Source organism: Cyrtonyx montezumae, unplaced genomic scaffold (assembly GCF_038088225.1).
Source record: "Cyrtonyx montezumae isolate F1298 unplaced genomic scaffold, pur_monq_1.0 scaffold_11, whole genome shotgun sequence".
NCBI lineage: Eukaryota > Metazoa > Chordata > Aves > Galliformes > Odontophoridae > Cyrtonyx > Cyrtonyx montezumae.
This window is the reverse complement of record NW_027071837.1, coordinates 2,800,730-2,820,734: the sequence shown is the minus strand read 5'-3', so window position 1 is coordinate 2,820,734 and position 20,005 is coordinate 2,800,730. Positions and strand designations below refer to the sequence as shown.

At 48.1% G+C, this 20,005-nt stretch overlaps 1 protein-coding gene across 3 annotated transcripts in view; it reads right to left on the bottom strand.

Annotated features, from left to right (window-relative positions):
* The window catches only part of PLS3 (plastin 3), a 44,095-nt gene that overhangs the window by 17,889 nt on the left and 6,201 nt on the right, over window positions 1–20,005 (bottom strand). The gene's annotated exons all lie outside the window — the stretch shown is intronic.

Sequence of the window (20,005 nt, the reverse complement as noted above, 5' to 3'; positions counted from 1 at the left end):
AAACTTGGAAGATGGGAAACGAGCTCCTTACCAAGTCAGAAATCCCATTAGCTTTGTTAATGTTTAGCTCTGTGTATTTATTTTACAGGCTGTGTAGTTCTGCACACATTAAAGCACCCACTGCAGGTGTGTGCTGCACTCGGGAGAAGTTCCCACATCCAGGGATTTTTCACAGCTTTGAACAACACAAACCTAGAGTTTAAATGTTAATACAAGAGCTACTGAATGGCTCTGCCTGCCCGTTTGCCCCCCAAAAGCACTCAACTACCAAAACCAAATAACAAAGATTCTGAACAGTACTTGGAGAAGGTCTTTTTGCATAAGTAGCATATCCGATACCGTCTGCCCAAAGGAAACAGACTGTTTTGCAACAACAAAACTGAATAAACACTGATTTCCTGAAATCAGTCTCATATGTGCCATAATCCTCTTACCCACACTCCAGTTAGGTGCCACCCTGAGAACAGGTATTGCCATAGGGATGGTAAAATGCCAGGGATGTGCCCATGTCCCCTTCCCGTGATGTTTGTGAAAGCAGCAGTAGTTGATGTTGGCACTTTGATCAATACAAATAAGAGAAATCGGTGATTTATTGGATGTGCAAACAGAACAAACCTCGTGCAGTGGCCTCTCGTGAACAAATAGGTGCGTGCTGCTCAACACAGCCCAGCACTCACATAGATACAGCTCAGAGCTTTTAAAATGGGGATGTGGGCAGACTCGATGCAATTTCCAAAGAGATTTGCAACCCAAGACTTTCCAGCTCTCACTTCATTAGCTACAAAGTGAATGACTAAAAGGTTTCCTCCTCTGCCTATGGGAACAGACACAGCCTGCTCCTCTGCGAGCAAAAGGACGAACGCAGAAGTAGAGACCTTCAGAAGAGAGGATCCCAAAGGGATCTTGCTGCTGGAGTGAGAACGTGGCCTGGGATTCAGCACTGCCTGTGCTACGATGAGCAAGCCTCTTTTGTTTGAAGCTCCCAGCCTCTCCACAAGCGCTTGTTTGGTTAAGAACACAAGTTTGCCTATCGCTGTAAGTAATCACTTTCTGCAACACCTCACTTAGTCTGGAAGGAGGGAAGTTGTTAGAGATGAGAGTGATGGGCAGGCGTGGCACGCTGGGAACGCAGCACCCGTGGGTGCCAGCAGCAGGGAGAGGCACCAAGAAGCTGCACCACTGCAGAGCACAGGAGAGCTGAGCAGAGCCCAACTCCGAGCACCTGCAGGCAGGACAACAACCTTCTTCACTGGGCTTGTACTACAAGAACAGGGCAGAGGAAGAACTACTGCAAAACCTGGTCGGGCTGATGGAGCAAAAAAGCACCATAGTAAAACTTTTAACAGCCACCAGACCTCTGCTGTTAGTGAGCCAGCTCCCCCTGCAGCTCCATCCTCGGGACCTCCAAAACCTGGGTGCTTTTCCAGGGGATAAAGGAGCTGCTCAGCAAGAAAGTCAGCTCTGAGTGAGCTCAGCACACACTACCAAAGGTGGATTTCACAATGGCAGAAACACGCTGGTATCAAGATCAGCAGCAGTTCTGGGTATGCACAGCATCACCTGGCAGGAGAGGCTGAGCTCCAAAACTTCAGCCCAGCCTCCCCCACCACTTGTTGCCTAAGCCTCATTTACATTTTCAAACCATCAGGTCTTCCCTCAAAAAGGGATTTCCAGAAGCATCAGTACCTAACCCCTTATCAGAGCTTAATTTGCTGCTGTCTCTCCTATCTGTAACAGCAGAATGAGCATCAGAGATAAAATAAAAGCTGCATTGTTTGACTTTATCAGTGAATGATCACACTCTGGATACGCCCTGCAGTTGATGTCAGCGTGGGTCTTCACTTGGAGAATCATTTCCCTTCCAGTCCCTATGCTTCTCATCTTAGAAAGTCTATGTAAAAGAGATCCCTGTTTTCCCATCGCTTTCTTCGTTCTCTCCTTCTCCTCTCAGCTCAAACCGATAAAGAAAAAGCAGACACCTGACCTCAGTACAGTCTGGAAAGGGGAAAGTGTAGTATGATACAACAACACAGCATAGGAAAAGGTCAGCAGGCCACAGCAAGCTCCAAGCAGACCGGCTGGGAGCTTCCAGCAGGATTAGCTGGAGGGCTGCAGGCTGTGTTGTTTGGGTTGCTCCCCCCTCCTTCCCTCTTTCCCCCAGAGGAAGGGATTACACCTCCACTTGGCACACAGTGATGGAGAGGCTGGGAAAGCTTTGCACTTTTCTGCTTTGTTTCTTTTAACAGCTAAGTGAAGGGCATTCAGAATTGTGTTTTTCATTCAGTCGCATTTTTACACAATCGGCTTTGTCTTCGTGGACATAAAATCTCTTTGTAACGTGGCACTGGCCATCACACATCAGCTGTCTCACTCAGACCCAGCGCTGTGGCCCTCATGCATGGCAGGACACGCCACACCAGCCAGAGACAAACTGGTTCAGGACCCATTGCAGGAGAAGGAAGGACGAACGAAGGAGGGAAACAAAAGATGACAGAAGGAGGTGATCCCACACCCATTTTGTACACTGGTATAAAGGTGTAAATGGGAAGGCCCACCGGTTCATGTGCACAGAAACTGAGTTTAAGGAAGCAATTCCTGCTCAGCACTACCCCAGTCCTGCCTCCATCCCTTGGGCACAGAGCAAGAGGACATGGGGCTCCTCAGCATCGCCGTGCAGCAGCAGCTACCCACAGCACACAGCTGGCAGCGTGCAGCCCAACGCTGGGCTTGGAAGCCCTCACTTTGCTGTAGATGAGAGCTGCCATAAGCAGATCTCGGGTTTTCTAATATCAACTCCCTTCCCCAGATAAGAGCTGTATCATGTTTCTGTGTAAACAAGCTTTATAGCTTCTACACACACCACAGCCACTGACTCGGCCCGTTTATTTGTGCTACAGACAGAACCATGACACTGGCAGGTCACATCCAGCCATCCCAGCCCCTGTGTTTCCAGAGCTGTAAGCCAGCTGCAGACGAGCTGCAGCAAGGATGCTCCATCCATGGGAAGGATGCCTCAAGTGCCAGGAGCTAGCTGGGGCCTCTGGGCAGGCTGACTTAGTGGACAGCAGCTCCAGACACTGCCATTCGTGCAAAGGGTCCCCAAACACAATCCCAAGAGGGCAGCACTGGGAGCTGCATCTCACACAGGGGAAAGGTGGGAAGGAAAACAGAACAGTTGCACACCTCCCTGAAAGATGGAGGATTAAATCCAATTTTAAAAGGATGCAGCAACCACATACTTCCTGACAGCGAGTCGGACTCTTCCAACAGAAACAGAGCTGGAATTTGCTTCTGATCCAAGTGAAAGAATTTGCTTTCTTAGGAGCTCTGCACTCGCTTGAAAACTGAGCTGCTCTGTCCCTCCCAGGCTCACCCCATTCTAATATCTCTACAACTGTATGATTAAGAGCATCAGCTTATTTACCCAAACAGGCAAACACAGAGACACATTAAAGCGTCAACAAAAATGTATTAAAAAGTCCCTGTTCCGTTTGTTTAAGGCAGACAAAGAAAAGGAGATAGGACCCATCTGGGAGCAGTGACTCACCCAGTGTGCATTCCCCTTTTCCGAGGGACCTGTGGTTTTGCTGTCATTTCATGACAAAGGCTCCAGACACGAGAAGGCAAATCAGTCAACGTTAGTAAATTAAAAATACTTCAGAACTTGCACATCTCTGACCACTAATCAGCAAGTGTCAATTTTGCTTCAGGAATGAGATACCAGACAGCCAGGCTCTTGGGTACCCCTGCAGTCCTCTGCCAAGTGTTTCAGCCAACCCCACAGGGCCCCATGCCCACCCAGCACCACGGTGCAAGCTCCAGAGATGCCAAGAGACAGAAGGATGGACACGCACACCCACCCCCACGCGGCAGCGGCACACCCAGCAGCTCTGCTGGCTCCTTTTTCTGGTCCAGCCCAGGCAAAGCCTTTGGGGTTTTGCAGACAACAGCTTCAAACTTGACAGCAGAAAGAAGAAGTGAGAGTCTGTGGCACGCAGAGTTGGTCCGGGGTTTCCTCCAAGATAAACACTGCTGCTTTTTGGGGAGACAGGGAAGCTGAGGGACTGACGGTCTTCGAGCGAAATCCAATCAAGCAATCCATCCTCTCCTGTCCTTCACCAGTGTGTGCTTGAAACTGTTTTGTTCATCAGTTTCCTCCCCAAGACAGCACTCGCTCATTACGTGTGGTTATTGGCAAACATCAGGAAACACAGAGACTTGAATTTGGCAACTGCCTTCCAGACAGCCACCGCTCAGAGGCTGAAACCACACCTTGCCAGGCCTTCATCTTCCCATGTGGCCATGGGCATCATTCTGGTAACAACAGCTACTGGGAGGCTGTCACGTCCATGCCTACTGTGCCCAGCACCTCGGCAGCAGCAAATCCAGGCTGCAAACACCATTGTCCAGAAGTGAATTTGCTGCTACCTGCTCTTTGCATCAACACAGCACACCTGCATGCAAAGCACAGAGGCAACCCCAGCACCTCGGCGAGCTGCTTCCTTAGCTCAGGAGGGAAGGTGCATGCAGGATTTGAGCAGGCACTGCTTTGCAGTGCTGGACGTGAGCAGGCTCTCATGCCTGCAGAGTAAATACCTGCACTCAGCTTTATTTCCATGGGACAGCAGCTCTTCCCATTCAAGCATAGCATCAAGCAGGCGAAGGCCCACCTTCAGACTTGCTCTCTGAATTGGCTGCCCTTCAACTTGTTCACCCCAGGTCTGAGTATGGGCACTCACTGTGTGGCAGGGAAGGACCAAGGTCCACTACTTCCCACCCTGACACTGATGTTATCGCCTGCTGCTGTTTTTGAAGCACCTCCAAACCAGCACAAGCCCCATTAGGAGGTCTGCTTTTTCACATTCCTCTCTGCTGGGCTTATTTTCATGTAGAAGCAGATAATTAGACTTCCCTCCCATTGTTACACAGCTCCTGAGCACTATGAGGAAAATCTGTCAAAGCCATCAGGAGTAAAGGAGCACTCTGGAGCCCATCACTGCCCTTGGATCACCAGCAGCTCTCTGGATCCAGAGAAGCGTCCACGGGGCATTCACTTCCAGTTACACACTTTCCTCCAGCAGGTCCAGGTGAAAAGCCTAATTTTTCCCAGCTAGATCTGGCTAGAACAATGCCAGGATTTTTCTGTGCAGATGCACAGCAGGAACCAGTGCTGCACAGAGGCAAAGTCTCTCCAGCTGTATGGAAACAACAGCAGCAAACTGATTTTCCTAAACCTGGACAGACCGATCCTTCACTTTTTGCAGACTGCTTTCTCTCCCTGCAGGATAGAACCAGATTCACTGCTTTGATCCTATTAAATCTTTATTAAAAACAACTGCTGAAACCACCAGCCAGTTCAGATGCCTCAGACTCTCCAGCTCAGCCAAGGTGTCTTTCTGGGATGCAGCCAAACAAAAATTTCTATGTCTTGTAAACGCAGAAGGAGAAAGACAGCAAGAATCTGAAGATGCTCAGCCACACAGTGCCCAACTGCCCCAAGGCTGGAAAGGAAGGGGAAAATAAGTCAAACTAACACCACCACTCTAACTCCATCTGCACAAAGGAGGAAAAAGCTTTCTCAGGTCTGGATGCTATCTCCACACCATGCTGCAAGGCTTCCAGCTACAGCACGTCATCTGCCTCACTGCTCCAAGCCCACCAGGGTTACCCACGGAGCACCTGGGATCAGTAGGAAGTGGATGAAGTACTGCTAGAGGCACTGGAGAATTGGTTCTTCAAAGCCCATTTGCCAAGCTATCCTCTAAAATCATGTGCTTTGGCACACCTCTGTTTTTAGCAGAGCAGCTGCTCCAGGATTAGCACACATTTGAGATCATAACCTGCTAGATCAGTTCTTACTTCTGAATTTCAATGGCTTGTTCACATCAGTGGAAACAGAACAACATTGCCCATTAATTCACTGTTAGAGAGTGAACCAGGTCAACCTTTCAAGACCTCTCAGGAAAGGAAGAGCTGAAGACTCATCCTGTTTGAAACTTCCAAAAGCAAAACCAATCCACCAGAGAGAATTCAAACCTAGATGCAAGAAGGGGAACGACAGGAGTCACATGGCAGCTAATGGACTCAGAAGGCTTGGTTTTAATTCCTGGCTCAGGAACAGAAAAGTCATGCTACCATCTCAGGAAATTCTTACACTCATAGTAATCCTTGTTCTTGTGCAGCTCCGTCCCTCCCCCCCCTTGCAGAAAAGAAGAACATTAAACACTTCCTTCTGCCATTTCTGTTTCTTAACCATAAATGATGAAGAGGTGGGTCCTCTCTTAGCACCCAGGCACAAAACCCAGTAAGGCAGCCTTCATCATGCACAAAACGAGGCAGCCTTCATCCTACAGCAGGAGCCCCAGAGCACTAGTGGGAAAGCAGCAGACGCCCCGCCTGCATGAGCAAGAAGGTATGAGGATCACAAGGGTGAATCAGAGTGAATTTCCTTCCCCAGGAGCAACTGGGACCTGCTTGCTGAAACCTGCATGTTACCCCCAACATTCTTCAGGCATGCATACCTCTGTTTCCCAATATTCAGCTTGATATCAGCCCAATTCCTTACAAGGGCAAACTTGAGCCTCAGGCTGTGCCCTGGTTCACAACAGCTGGCCAAAGCCCTTCACAGATACAAGGCAGTCATGGCCACATGGCCCAGACCCAGCCCTACCCACCCACCAAGCATCATGCAGGATGCTGCACCCTGGACCAAATGCTTTCCCCCTCCTTGAGAAGTCCCAGCAGATGCTCAAGGCATTGCATGATTTCCACGAGAACTCTCTGCTTTTGCCAGGGGCCCTTACAGCATCACAGAGCCCCAGACTGTGCTCCTCAGCCCCTAAAATCTCCACGCTCAGTGAGTTTCTCCCACACGTTTGCTACACAGCAGCCATTCCCAGGCAGCACCTCTGCTTGGCAAGTGGAGCTACTGATAATGAATATTCTGTGATTAACAACAGTATTACTCAGTCTGCCGGTTACAACTCCTGCCTCTCCAGGAAGAGAAATCAACCCAATCCCTAAATTAAATCACAGCACAGTCACTGCTTGTTCCATGCCAGCAAACAAGCTCCCGCAAGCCAAACACCCAGTGTGACGTTGCTGGTCCCTGGTGAGCTGGATGATAGGGAGCTTCAGCAATTAACTGTGGGAGAGTGAGGTTTCTTTCAAAAGGTACAGCCACGGCCAAACAATTTGTAGCAGACTGTTCAATCAGCTTGGAAGTGAACAGAGCTGACCTGAGGCTGCACGGCCAGGGCTGAAATCCCAACAAAGGTACAGCAGGCATTGAATACTGGGAGAGAAGTGTGACAGTGAATGCTGCAAGAAAACACTCGAAGCTACAAACCAAACCTTGAACATGGCATTATGTTCCACACTGCATTATGTTTCAGAAGCGTCTAAAGAACAGGAATCCCACCCTAGCTGATCTCTTGCTGGAAAGAGCTACTGATAAAAGGAGAGAAATCCTTTTCTACCATTCCCCAGCTACTTGCAATCTTGTTTAGAAAGTACTTGGAAAAAGGGGAAAGAAGTCAAAGCAATCCAATTCATAGCAAGAAACAACGGCAGACTGCAATAAATCAGCACTGCTGCACAGCTGTCCTGGTGGCTTTAGGAAGCAAAAAAAAAGTTCGAGTTCAACACTCATTTTCTCTAGAGAAGATGCTAGAGATCCTATCTACCCTTAACAAAGGCAGAAACATTAATCTCAAAGATTAATGTGAAAAGCCTGGAAGAGGAGAACTGCTCCCTCTGCCTCCCAGGAGGTTGCCATGAGAGTGAAATTAGGTTTACCCTGCCAGCAGGGTGTTCCCCACACTTCCCCATAAATTAAACTGCAACAGCGAGGAGACAGCGACGGAGCAAAGGTACCAAACTCACAATCACACGCACATATTCGGAGCAGGGCAAGCACTCATCTCTGCCAAACGCACCCAAGAGTGAAACATCACTAAGTGACACCTGAGAGCAACAGGCTGAGCATAAACAAAGCCAGGCTACGAAAAAAGCAGCACCGTATGATTTCCCAACACCTCAAGTCCACGTTTTCCAGCATTTCAGGATTTGGTGCTGCACTCAGCGCGTGGGAAGGTCTGTCCCAGCTCCCAGCACCACTACACACTTTGGTGCTTCTGCCAGAAAACATCGCAGGCGAGACGAACTCGTCAGCTTGGAAACAAACTGCTGCTGCACAGCAGAGCCCAGCCCCAAACCCCCCCCAGCAACACAGCCCCAAAGTCAGGCGGCCACCCCAGAAGTCCTCCCTTCTTTCTGCAAGGCATAGCTTTAAGTATTTCAGGTTGGCTGCAAGTTGAAGCAGTTCCACTGTTTAAAAGCCTGCGACTGGGAAAGCCGTGCTAATAAACGCAAAGGGAAGAAGTAAGGGAAGAAATAAAGAGCAAAGCCAGCAGCCCCGGGGCAGCGAGCAGCGCACACACAGCCCTTACCTCGCCTCGCTCCCGCTGCGCCGACTCAATGCCACAGCCTCTCCCACACCCACAGCACGGGGAGAGCTCTGCCACCCAATGGGGAGAGCGGGCAGCAAGGCGGCACCGAGCATCCCACGGACACGGAGCCCCAGCCTGGTATGGTGCCTGCATGGCTCAGCAGCACGAGGGCACTGAGACAGCAGGCAAGGCAAGAAAACTTCGTTTCTTGGATGCTTACGTGGTATTGTTTTAAACGTTACGGCATATGTTCAAATGTATTTGTACATGTAAACGTGCCTGTATTATAAATACATAGTTTGCTTACTGAAAAGCTTTGTCTTCTCGTACATTATACGCGCACACAATATGTTACACGCCTTATACACACACACACTGCAAACCAGCATCACATTTATCTTCACTGTCACAGATTAAATACTCCCAGTGCAGGCAGCCAAGAGCTTTTACGCCCCAGGACAGCACACCACTCCGTGATTTGGTGCTCTTTTTGACCGATACCTTCAGCCCATCAGACATCCACAGAGCGACGAGGAGCCAGACCTCCAGGCACCACCAAGCACCTACAGCTTCACCTCGCTGCTCCTCCAAACACAAGCAAAACAACGCAGCCAAAGGACCCCATCCAGCAACAAAACCACAACAAACAAGCAACGCAACCATGGTTTTAAGTGCCACATTCAGAGCTGGCCCACTCAGCACTGTACTGCATTACCTCCACAATTAAGCCCCGTCTGCTTCACAGGAAACAGAGCCATCTGCTACCAACCAAAAAGACACAAGTAAGCGAAGCATCATGCTATCGTGCACTGCATTTGGGCGTTGCTTTTTTTATTTGCTTGTAATCGATCCATTACCAAAAAGGTTAAAAGGATTTCCAAGGCATAATCACATAGGTTAGAAGTTTCCTGTCACGTCCACAATGCCTGAGCCCTCTGACAGCAAAAAGGAGAGGATGTCACTTACCCAGCAGCAGAACACTTGTATTAGTCAAGAATCTGAAGAACCTGTGACCATTATAAAAAATACTTGACCAATAGGCTCATTGTTTTCCTTTCTTTTCTCCCCCTCCCTTTTTTTTTTTTCTTTAATTACATCAGACAGGAAAGTGAGTCATTGCCTGGCCCCAATTCTTGGGCATTACCTGAAAATTTAGCTTCCAGCTGCGAGGTTTCAAAAAAAAAAAGAGGCTTAAAAAAAAATAAATCACACACAAAACAAAACTCCAGCTTCAAACCCACAGAATGCCAGCTTCCTCGGGATGGTAAATATAATGAAAACCAAAATAGATGCTTTCACACCCAAAAGTGCAATTGCAAGGACAGGAGTTGGAGTGCAAAGATGCTCTCCAGGCCAACAGGACCAGGCTGTCTGCATGTCAGGGGGGGAGCAGCCTCAGCACTGCCCCAGCTGGGTTCAGCATCGTGGCAGCACCGAGCACAAGGAGCTCACCCATTGCAGTGATGCAGCCTGAAACAAACATGCATCAGAACGTTGAATCTCTCTGCTTTGGCTTTACGTGCAGGCACACCACACAGTAAAAACTCAACCTGAGTTTTAGGATCTACTGAGGCTTTGGGGTTTCACAGGACTTGGAGAGATCACGCAAAAGCCAGGATCTCAAAGTAGTTGGTGATTTCCTCTGCCAAGAACCTGTCACGGGGAAGACAAAGCTGCTTCAGGAATAGGAGAGGGCAAAGGAAGGCCTCCCTTAGCCTCTGGCATCCATGGTGCTGGGACAAAAAAGCAGCTTTGTAGGTGGCACCCACACGCTGCAGGGGCAGGCAGCCGAAAGCTACCCACTATGGAACTTCCCCCTCCACTTACTTCATTTTCTTTTGCAGGTGGCAGACACGCTCCCTAGGTGGAAAAATAGCTGCCAGCATTCCTTATTCCTTTTGCTGGGGAGGGAAAAGACGCCATGCCCCACAGCCAGCACAGATGCTCAGCAGCTCCAGGGCGAGGAGAAGCTGAAGTTCTGCACACAGGGTGTGCATGAAACTATCTATATTTGCAGAGAACCAGCAGCAGCCAGAATTAAAGGCACTCAGCTCTCTAAATATCCCCAAGCCCAGCCCTGTTGGAGCAACCTGCAATTACACCCAAGCCCAAAATAGTGCTCGGGCAGTGCCAGTGTCGCTCTCCCTGCGGCACACCCCGGGTGGGTGACGGCATCGGGGACAGGCTGCTCCCAGCCCACTTCCTCCAGCACAGCCAGGAGAACACAGCTCCTGCCCTCTTCCAAAATAGGAGTTCTACAGTCAGTTTAGTACACCAGCATATTTTCCTCTTCCTCTCTCTCTCTCTAAGAAAGCCTTTTAGGGAAGCACAGGGTGCCCAAGGAGCTCAGAAGTCGCTCTGGCTGGGGGACAAAACACCTCTTGCACCAAGCAGAAGGTGCTCATACCCCCAGGGAAGGGCACATCCAGGACAAGGAGCCCTTCCCTCATCACTGCCAGCAACCTGGGAGCATGCAACACACCTAGAGGAACCTGACCACAAAAATTACCGTTCTCCCACTAAAAGAGCAGATATCCTGCATGTAGCAAGAGGATACAACGTTAAGGTGAAGAGTTCCTCTCCCTGTTGGCTTGCCAACACTACTTGAGCCCAGGAAGGATATGGGGGGACCACGCCACGGTCACGAGGTTTGCACAGGGGGAGGATAGCAGTGCTGTCAGGGTCAGCAAAATGTCCTTCAAGCGTGCAGAGGTGCTGATGGTGACGCACAGGATCCCTCCAGCGCATCATTGCACAAGGCAAGGGCATGTCTCCTCCCCAGCTCCAGCTGCCAAGTTTCACTGGGAGGCCACTAAGCGTGTTTGCCCTCCAGAGGTTACTGAGGAGGAGCTGCCAGCCAGGTGAGGCAGCACAGAGGGCAACCAGGAGTCAACTCACCCCCCTCCTATCACCATCCTGGAGAACCTCCACCTGCTCCCGGACACTTGGCTTTCCTGCCCCTCCAGAAGACTTTCCACCTCTAATTAGCTATGCCAAGAGATGCTACGTTAATAATGGAAACTGTCCAAGATAACCAATGAATCCCATGGTGATGCACAAGCTCCCAAAAAGCAAGTTATAGCAGCCCTAGGGTGTAACGTGGGAAGGGCTCTGCCTGCAGGCACCTCCAGCTCCTGCAGCAAAAAGCTGCATGCTGCACCACAGCCAGCCCCACCCTGCCAACCAGCCAGGTGTTGGGGGCATGCTCTGTGCTGCAGATCAGCTCTGCGAGATGGGAAAATGGGAGGTCAAGACATGAGCAGCTTGAAAAGCCAAGGTTATTTAAGCTTTTCAGCCTCCCCGCAGCAGTAGAGGCACACATCCTGCATGGTTTGTCTTAGCTCCTCAGCGTAACCAAGCGTTTTAAAGAGCATCCTCCTACTTCAGAAAGAGGGAGCGGATATAAGGAAAAAAAAAAGTAACTAGTCAGAAAAGAAACCAGGAAACCTAAATAGTTTTTTCTAGCAAAAACACCACACTTTGCAAGCCAGAGATTTGGAGAGCAAAGCTGATAGCCAGCCAGCATCCCATTTTATAGCTGGGATCCGTGACCATTTACCAAACCACCACTCTCCCCTCCCCCATTCAGTGCACATTCTCTTCCAAGACAAGGGTTTTAATGAAGTTATGTACAGATGGATAGAAGCACTCCCCCCCACACACTTTTTGAACATCCACTGAGGCTTTATGCACTTCCTGCCTTCACCTTCAGAGGCTGAACAACTGCAAAGTACATTCCATCCATGTAAACATCTATAGAAGGCTTTGACAACAAAGGAGCAAGCATTTGACCCTAGCTCCTCAATTTATCAGCCCCTTTAAAGGATAAAAAAAGAAAAACAAAACTGTCTTTGCTAGATTTCCCCTTAAAAGCTTTCTGAGCTACTCTTTCAACAAGCCTGCCATCAAAGAGAAAGCAAGACATTAGTCAGGCTCATGCTTATTTAATAAAAACCTGCATACGTGGTTTGTCTGTGAAACCTGCATATGTGAAAGTTTGTCTTTATTTTTAAAGTGCTCGCAAACCAGGGTCTGAATCTGCAGTGTAAAACAGACTCAAGGACTTGCCCAGTCTGCCCCACACTCTGGCAAAGCTCAGCATGGCAATTAACAGAGTGATTATCCCCAGCTTAGAGCAGGGAGCCACACAGTCACCACAGAAGTCAGAAAGTATGCCCAGAACACCATGCAAAGGCTCTCCCATGTCTTGCTATTTCATAAGGAAATCAGAGGCTCCACTGATGTCAGCTCCAGGAAATGAGCCACGGGCAGATGATGCCGGAAGCAGGCTTTATATTTAGTCCTGAGTCACTCACTTTATTAAATTCTAAAGACAGAGGTGGGTGTGGAGAGGGGATGCATGTAGTGGAGAAAAAAATAATAATAAAAAAGAACAAGTTATTCTCTTGAGATCTTGGGCAAAGGGGAATGCAGGGCTTTGTTTTGTTTGTAAAGCAAGAAATTACAGATGGGCTGGGAATCCTTCCTGCACTGTCACTGCAGAAAGCTTTTGCCACAGAAGCTGCAGGGGTGCACAGGGCACCAGCCATCCTTCCTACAGTGTCTTTTAGTCAGAGCAGAGGCAGCTGAAAGGAATCTGGAGCAGAGAATATTTTGAAGCCAGTTTTGCACCTCCACCTAACCCAGTGCAAAATGCATCTTGTGTTAAGTTAGTTCCAAGGAGCAGGCTTTGGGTGACTGCACTGGCATGAGGTGAAGGCTGATGAGGTCTGAAGCACTCAGAGAGGAGGGGATGTGGACACAGGGTAGAACTACACCCAAGCAGGGGAAGAAGGCAAGAAGCAGTGGGTTCATGAGGAGGCACAATCACACTTCTGCATCTCGTCTTTGAAATGCCAGGACTGCATGTGGCTTAGGTATTCCTCTGCTTGCCTAAAACAATCTAGAAGACTGCTCACGTTAAGTCAGTGTTCAATGAAATAGTGCTTTACACTGGAATCACACCCCAGCAGAACACAAGTGACTGCCCAAATAGATGATTTCTGAACAGAGAAATTGTTCTACTCCATTCTCTGACAGCACCCAATTTACAATTGAGACATATGGAAAGCCTACGTGGACTGTATGCTCATGGAATAAACTTCAGGTTAATTTGCAAAATGTTCATCAAAATGTAGCTCTTTGTACTGAGGTCTTTCAATATGAAGAAGAAAAGTGTTTTAAAAGATAAGAAAAAACAGTTTTATCTGTAAATTGAACCACAGTATAAAGTACAGTACAGATTTGTATCTTCCTACCAGTCTGCCAAAAGCCTTGTCACCTCCCACCACCAATGAGTGCTGCGCAGACTGAGTGGAGGCAACATCTCTGCAAACACTGCAGCAACTTCAGCTGGAGTTTCCAAGAAGACCCACTTAGCAAATACTAAAATACTGGTACAAAACCCATTAACACTACCCCACTTCGAACTGAAAGCCCACAGCAAACAAGAGCCATCTCCAATGCCAAAGCACAACCAGTGACTTGCCTACAGAAGCAGCCTATTAGATCACTAAGCAGAAAGTAAATCAGTATAATCTTATTTTGAAGATTACAACAGCAGAAAGGATGTGGCTCTCAAAATAAATCTGGACTGGCACAAGACTGGCAATTATGCAGAACAAGAGGTCAAGAACTGCTTCATATCTTCCACTTACATGCAAGATGAGGTTACTCCACTGCAGTCATCACAGCATTCTCAGACCAGTAAGTAGACATTTGACCAGTTGCCATTTTCAGACCAGTAAGTAGGCATTTGACCAGTTGTTGACCACTGTCCAGACCAGTCTGCTGAGGAATGATCTTAGCTGGTGGGGAGCCTGTGGGAGACAACCACTGGGTGGCTCTTCAGCCCCACACAGCCCACCACCAGGTGACTGTCACAGGAAGGTTTCACCACTGGTGAGTCAAGGCAAAGACCATGCAGTCAGAGCAGCCTGGTCCTCTGCAGGACCTTTAAGCAATTGCTGGTATCTCACCCAGGCATCCTGCCAGATGCTGGAGGTAGCCAAGAGCTGTAAGACATGAAGGTTTTGGCATACAACTCTTTGAGTTGCACAAGTTGGCCTACAAACTGAGCTGCACTGGACTAGTCCACAGCCTTATCTCAAGGGACTTTGAAGCTTTTTCTGGTATTTAGCTTGGGGCTGGATTTGTTGGCTTTTCCAAGAACTGTTCCTTTCAAAGGCCCCAGCAGAAAATCTCCTGCAGGATGGATCTACCGGAGAGGCAAACTCCAGCAGCCCTACATCTACTGCATTTTTTTCTGATCTGTAAAAAGATGAGAGCACTAGACTACCACTGACTCAAACAAAAAGTGCAATTTGTCACCCATAGCCTTCAGGTCCCTAGACTGCTATCTTCACCATACAGCTCATTACGCTGTTAATTAGTAAGCTTCCACATATTTTCCAGACCATAAAGAAATCTACTAGCAGCAGGCTGATCTCCGTGCTGCAAAGCCATTCTTTACTTTGACTGCTGATTTCTTGCACTCTGAAGTCCATTGCTGCTACTGAGTATAATCACTTATGAATCGCTGTGGGGAAAAATACAAAACATCTTCACATTTCCAAGTTTAAGAAACAAATATATACATTTACAGATCCTACACGAAGCCAAGCCTAAGCAGGGCAGACTATTTGATAGAAGGCACAAAGCAGACACAGATCAGGCAGGAAAAGAAGCTCTAGCAGCAAGCAATAATGCCACGAGGTGCAACGCAGATTAGACCAAAGAGGTCCAAATGCCGATCCAGAGGAGTATCTGGAATATAACACACGAAACTACAATGCACTATGAGTGCACTAGTGTGCTAGGTGTTCAATAGACAAAGTCTTAACTGCTCAAGTGAATTATTGACTGGTGCCAGCCATAAAGATGCTTGCATAAGAGAGGGCTTCAAGGCCATTAGCACAGGGCTGAACTGCTGAACTTCACTGCGTTTAACAGCAATCCAAGAACTTCTTATATAGACCTTCAGAAGTCAATGAACAAAGAGATCAAATACAACAATCCTCTGTAACCCAACAAAAGGTCATACACCCCTTGGAGAAGGCAGAGGAGGGGAGGGAGGCATACAAAGCCGTGCCATTAGCAATGGCTCTAACTGGGGGCTGCTGTAACCTCCTGCCTAGGAGAGCGATGGTAACTCCCAAGAGCTTCTTAGCCAAGCAGAAGCAATGTACATTTTTCAAGTTTTCAATAAGTAGTCTGGCTACACTGCCTTTGCTAGAGCATTTGGTTTATATTAAACAGTGGCAAGAGCCCAGCTGGAAATCACATCGACGAGAACGTTACAAAGGGGGTGGGCAGCAGCGGGGCAGAGGCAAGATTGCTCTGGAATGTCCTATCTGTTTCCCCAGGGAGAGCTTAGGCCCAACCCTGGCCAAACAGAGCAGAAAGGAGCAGTTTAAAGTTGAGGTCAGACGTCCAGGACACTCAAAACATTTTCAGCCCTCAGAAGGCCCAGTTTCCCCCTCTCTCCTCTAAGGAGAGGTGGATTTTACCTTAAAGACCCAAACTTGCTCATTATTTCCAAGTGCACGAAGCAACTTGAAGGAGATTGATGGGGAGCAAATGGAAATACAGTTAGATGTGCATTCACAAGTGTTACAATCACAGAAAAAGCTCTTAAAAGCAAGACCAACCTTCTCCCTGCCTGCAACACCAATCATAACAGGATAACTCTATTTTAGGAAATGCATAAGGTGTATATAGCGTCCTTGCAGTCTATTTTTGGAGGCAAAATGTTTTGTGCAGAACTCAGGAAGAAAAACCTTTGTTGTAATACTGCTTCTCAACTCACTTCCTTCATTTCTGCGACCAGCTGGAGACGAGCACCTTGTTGGGTCAAGGAAACGTTTAACTACAGGATTTATAGTGGAATATATACATGCCTATTTCACCGCAGCACTGCAGCTGCCCAGCAGCTATAGCAGAAGGCAAACACTGATCTAGCTCAAAGAAAACAGCAACAAACTCAAGCATCAGCCTGCTCGTTAAGGCCCTACCACAGAGGCTCCAAGACAGGAGAGCATCCAAGCCAATCCCTGGGACAAAACTCAGCATCTTGGAATCTCAAAACCACAGCTCTGCTCCAAACCCAAACAACGCTCTGCAGACCTTTCCCAGCTGATTATCAGAAGGAATGCGAGATTGCAACGGCAGCATAAACAAGGACCTGGGATTTATGGCCTTTCAGGCATTGTCTGGCCAGTGAGCTGGCTGAAACACCACTTCTTGAAATACAACTGCCAATCACAGGGATGGGTTGGTTGAGTTGAAGTTTCCACTTGGGCAGTGCTGTTCTGGGCACGCTGAAAACTTTGGTGCTCATCCAGCAGCTTCATCTTCACCCCAGCAAAAGGAGGGGAGCAACTGGGACTTGTCTCACCACTGCAGCAACATAAACAGCAGCACCCCAAGCCCCTCTTCCTGCCACTGACAAGCCAGAGTTACATGGGACTTCCAGCACGATCACACCTCAACTCATCAGCTCCTGCAGTGCCAAGCTACAAAGATTTCTTAAGGGCATACAGAAAAGTAAGATTTTAGCTACAATTTCCTGATTCCAACAAGAAGAATGCACAGGTGGCATACAGGTGGCAGCACAATTATTTCACAGACACCCAACTGCACATCACCTTCCACCTAACACAGATAGGTGCCTGTTTGGTATCCACGGTCTCCAACTCCCATTTTAAACACCTTGTGCACTCAGCTGTGCTGAGTCCTAAATCAATCCTGAACATACTGGCAAAAATTGGTCCCACATGTAAAAATCTGAGTGCAGAATCACGTGTCTTCCTATTCTCCTTCTAGTATCAAAATCCTTTGCATATGTCGATCTTTAAAGAAGGGAGAACAAAGGGGATTTTCCTTAAGCTTCATTTCCTGTCACCTCAATGAGATGCTGTAACTCCAGTAGGGATCCAGAGGACATCCCCAGCACCCTGCAAGTCATTATGTTCTTCTAGCAGGACAGTCACCCCATCATCTGGAGTCAAGACAAGAGAAGCAGTTGTGCCCAACAAAGCTGGCAGGATCCAGGTGCCTGGGCCCCAGGGCAAGGGGAGGATGACCTCCAGCACCCAGAGCCAAGCACAGCACCGATGCACTGCTTTCCACTGACACCTCCTGCAAAGTACAGCATTCCCCTGAACCACGGCCTCACCAGCAGCTGGAAAAAATAGGTAGAACAGTCACACTGCCTGCCTGAGGCACCCCAGATCATTAGGATTTCTTCCTTACGCTTTTTTTGCTTCATTCTGCTTATTTTCCAATTGCTCCCGAATTGGCATTCAGCAGGTTTTCCTTCTCTTGACTTGCTTCTGCAGCAGGCAACAAATCACATTGCCTCATAAGAGCTCCTGCATTTATATAATGTTTAAAAGCAGCCCTGCTAGCATTCTTTTCAAGGAAAAAAAAAATCAGTTCCCCTTTAGCACAAAAATGTAATAAAATAACTGCAGGAGTCAGTTTTTCCACTTTAAGAAATTGAGGTGAACTAATAGACTCTTGACTCTCAGCTAAAGTAAAAACACACAGTTGAATTAAGCAAAGGCTGGAGGCTCTGTCTCTAGTAGGAGGAAAAAAGTCCTCCTGCTGCCCTTCCACAGTCAGCTTCACAACTGTTTACAAAGGTTTTATAAACGAGACAATATTTCCTCATCTTGGAAGTTTTTTCTGCAGTCTAGCCTAGATTAGAAGAACCAGAAACAGAACAGGCCAAGGCGGAGTCCACAGAAATTGAAGAGAAAAAGGCACTTCAGAGAGATGTTTGATCATCAAGGTCATGTAAACCATACCAGTCCTGTGAAGCAGGCTAGTCAGAAATAGCTATGAAACACGCATCAGGCAGGGACTCCCTGCTCTCCTCCCATCTCTGTTCCTCCCTCACTCTCCCCTGTTCATTTTGTTCACCCAGAGCATCCATAGGGGATGGAGGCTGCCACGGTTGGGGCACCCAGCCCTGAATCCCATTGGCTTCATCTGAATCCCATGGCCACATCCCTGCAGAGCAGGCAGAGGAGAGCAACCAACTGGCACTGCTGTAGCAACTCACTGCCTCGTAAGCATGAAAAGCAACACAAAACAAGGCAAGAAGTCAACAGCTGAGATTTAACTAGGCAGAGAACTGATGCCTAAAGCAAGGAAAGCAATCCCAGAGCCAACCACTCCAGCTTACCTGAGCATCTTGGCTTTAGAACTTGACTTTTCTAATAGGCAGAGGGCAGAATGAGATCACCATCCCAGATGCTGATCCATCTCCTGCCCTTAATGTGTGTTTTTTTTTTTTGTTTGTTTGTTTAATTTTTATAAGAGGGTGGATGAGTGTGCAGCTCAGGTCCAGGCAGACAGGACTGCATGGGAACCTGCAGGATGGGAGCAGTCTCAAAGCCTTACAGCACTCCTGAGCTGAGACTTACCTAAGTTAGCAGCCCAATGCCAAGAGCACCCCCTAAAACACTGCTGCAGTTCTTGCTGAGCATCAAAATGCTGCTCACTAAGAATGCAGGAAGGTATAAGGTTATGCTCTGGGGCCAGGACTGCTACCTCCCAACAAACGCACAGCACAGACATCATTTCTCACCAGACTCTCTGCCAAGCTCACAGAATTAGATAGCACAGCACCTTCCTTCTGTGAAAGCACCTCCCCAAACAGGATCCCTTTCCACCCCCATACTCTCCCCTAAGACAGCAGAACCTCAGGGTCCTCCTGAGGGTGATCCCATCCAACTAATCCTCTCCACTAATGAGAATAAACCAGGGGTTTCCTCCAGGCCACTGGACTGTAAAGCCCGTGGTCTCCAGCCTATACTTTTTCAACTCTCAATTCCTGTCAAGAGGAACAGCAAAAAAACTGTACTCCATCACTACAATAACTGCACGGATAAAGGTCACTCTTGGCTGTGCACCTTGCTGACAGGGGGGGTCACACTTACACTTTCCAGTGCATTAGCAGATTTTCTAAGGCATTTTGCAGCTGAAGGGCTTCCAATGGCAGCTAGCAACCCAGGAGCCCAGACATGAATGTGTTGTACAGACTTTCTTTTCAGCAGGCTGAAATCTATTTTTAATTCAAGCCTATGTAGGGTGGGGCTGAGTGTCCAACCAGGCCAAAAAGCCACTACAATCCACAAGACCAATGCCTGGCAACCTTTGCTTGCAGGATGATGTCTGTTCTATTTTGGGGATAGAAGAAATTTAGAATAAAAAGATATATAAATTAAAAAACAAAGGCGGCTATGAAAAGTGAATAGAGGGAAGGGCCAGATTTATCCTGTGTATTTTGGTCTAAAGAACAAGGCTCTAAAGACCATAAATCAGAATTGCCTTATTTTTTGTTTCCAAACAGAGCTTACAAGGTATCGTTTATAGCATGGGCTGAGAACAGAAGAGTGCAGCACCAAAATATCTTGGGCATGAGGAATTCAAACCATTGCTCCTCACACAATAGTGAGACCCTCAGGAGGATGAGGCAGGGAAGCAGCCACCAGCCATAGACATACAACCAGGATCCCAAGCTTTCCTCTCTGAGGCCAGAGCAATAT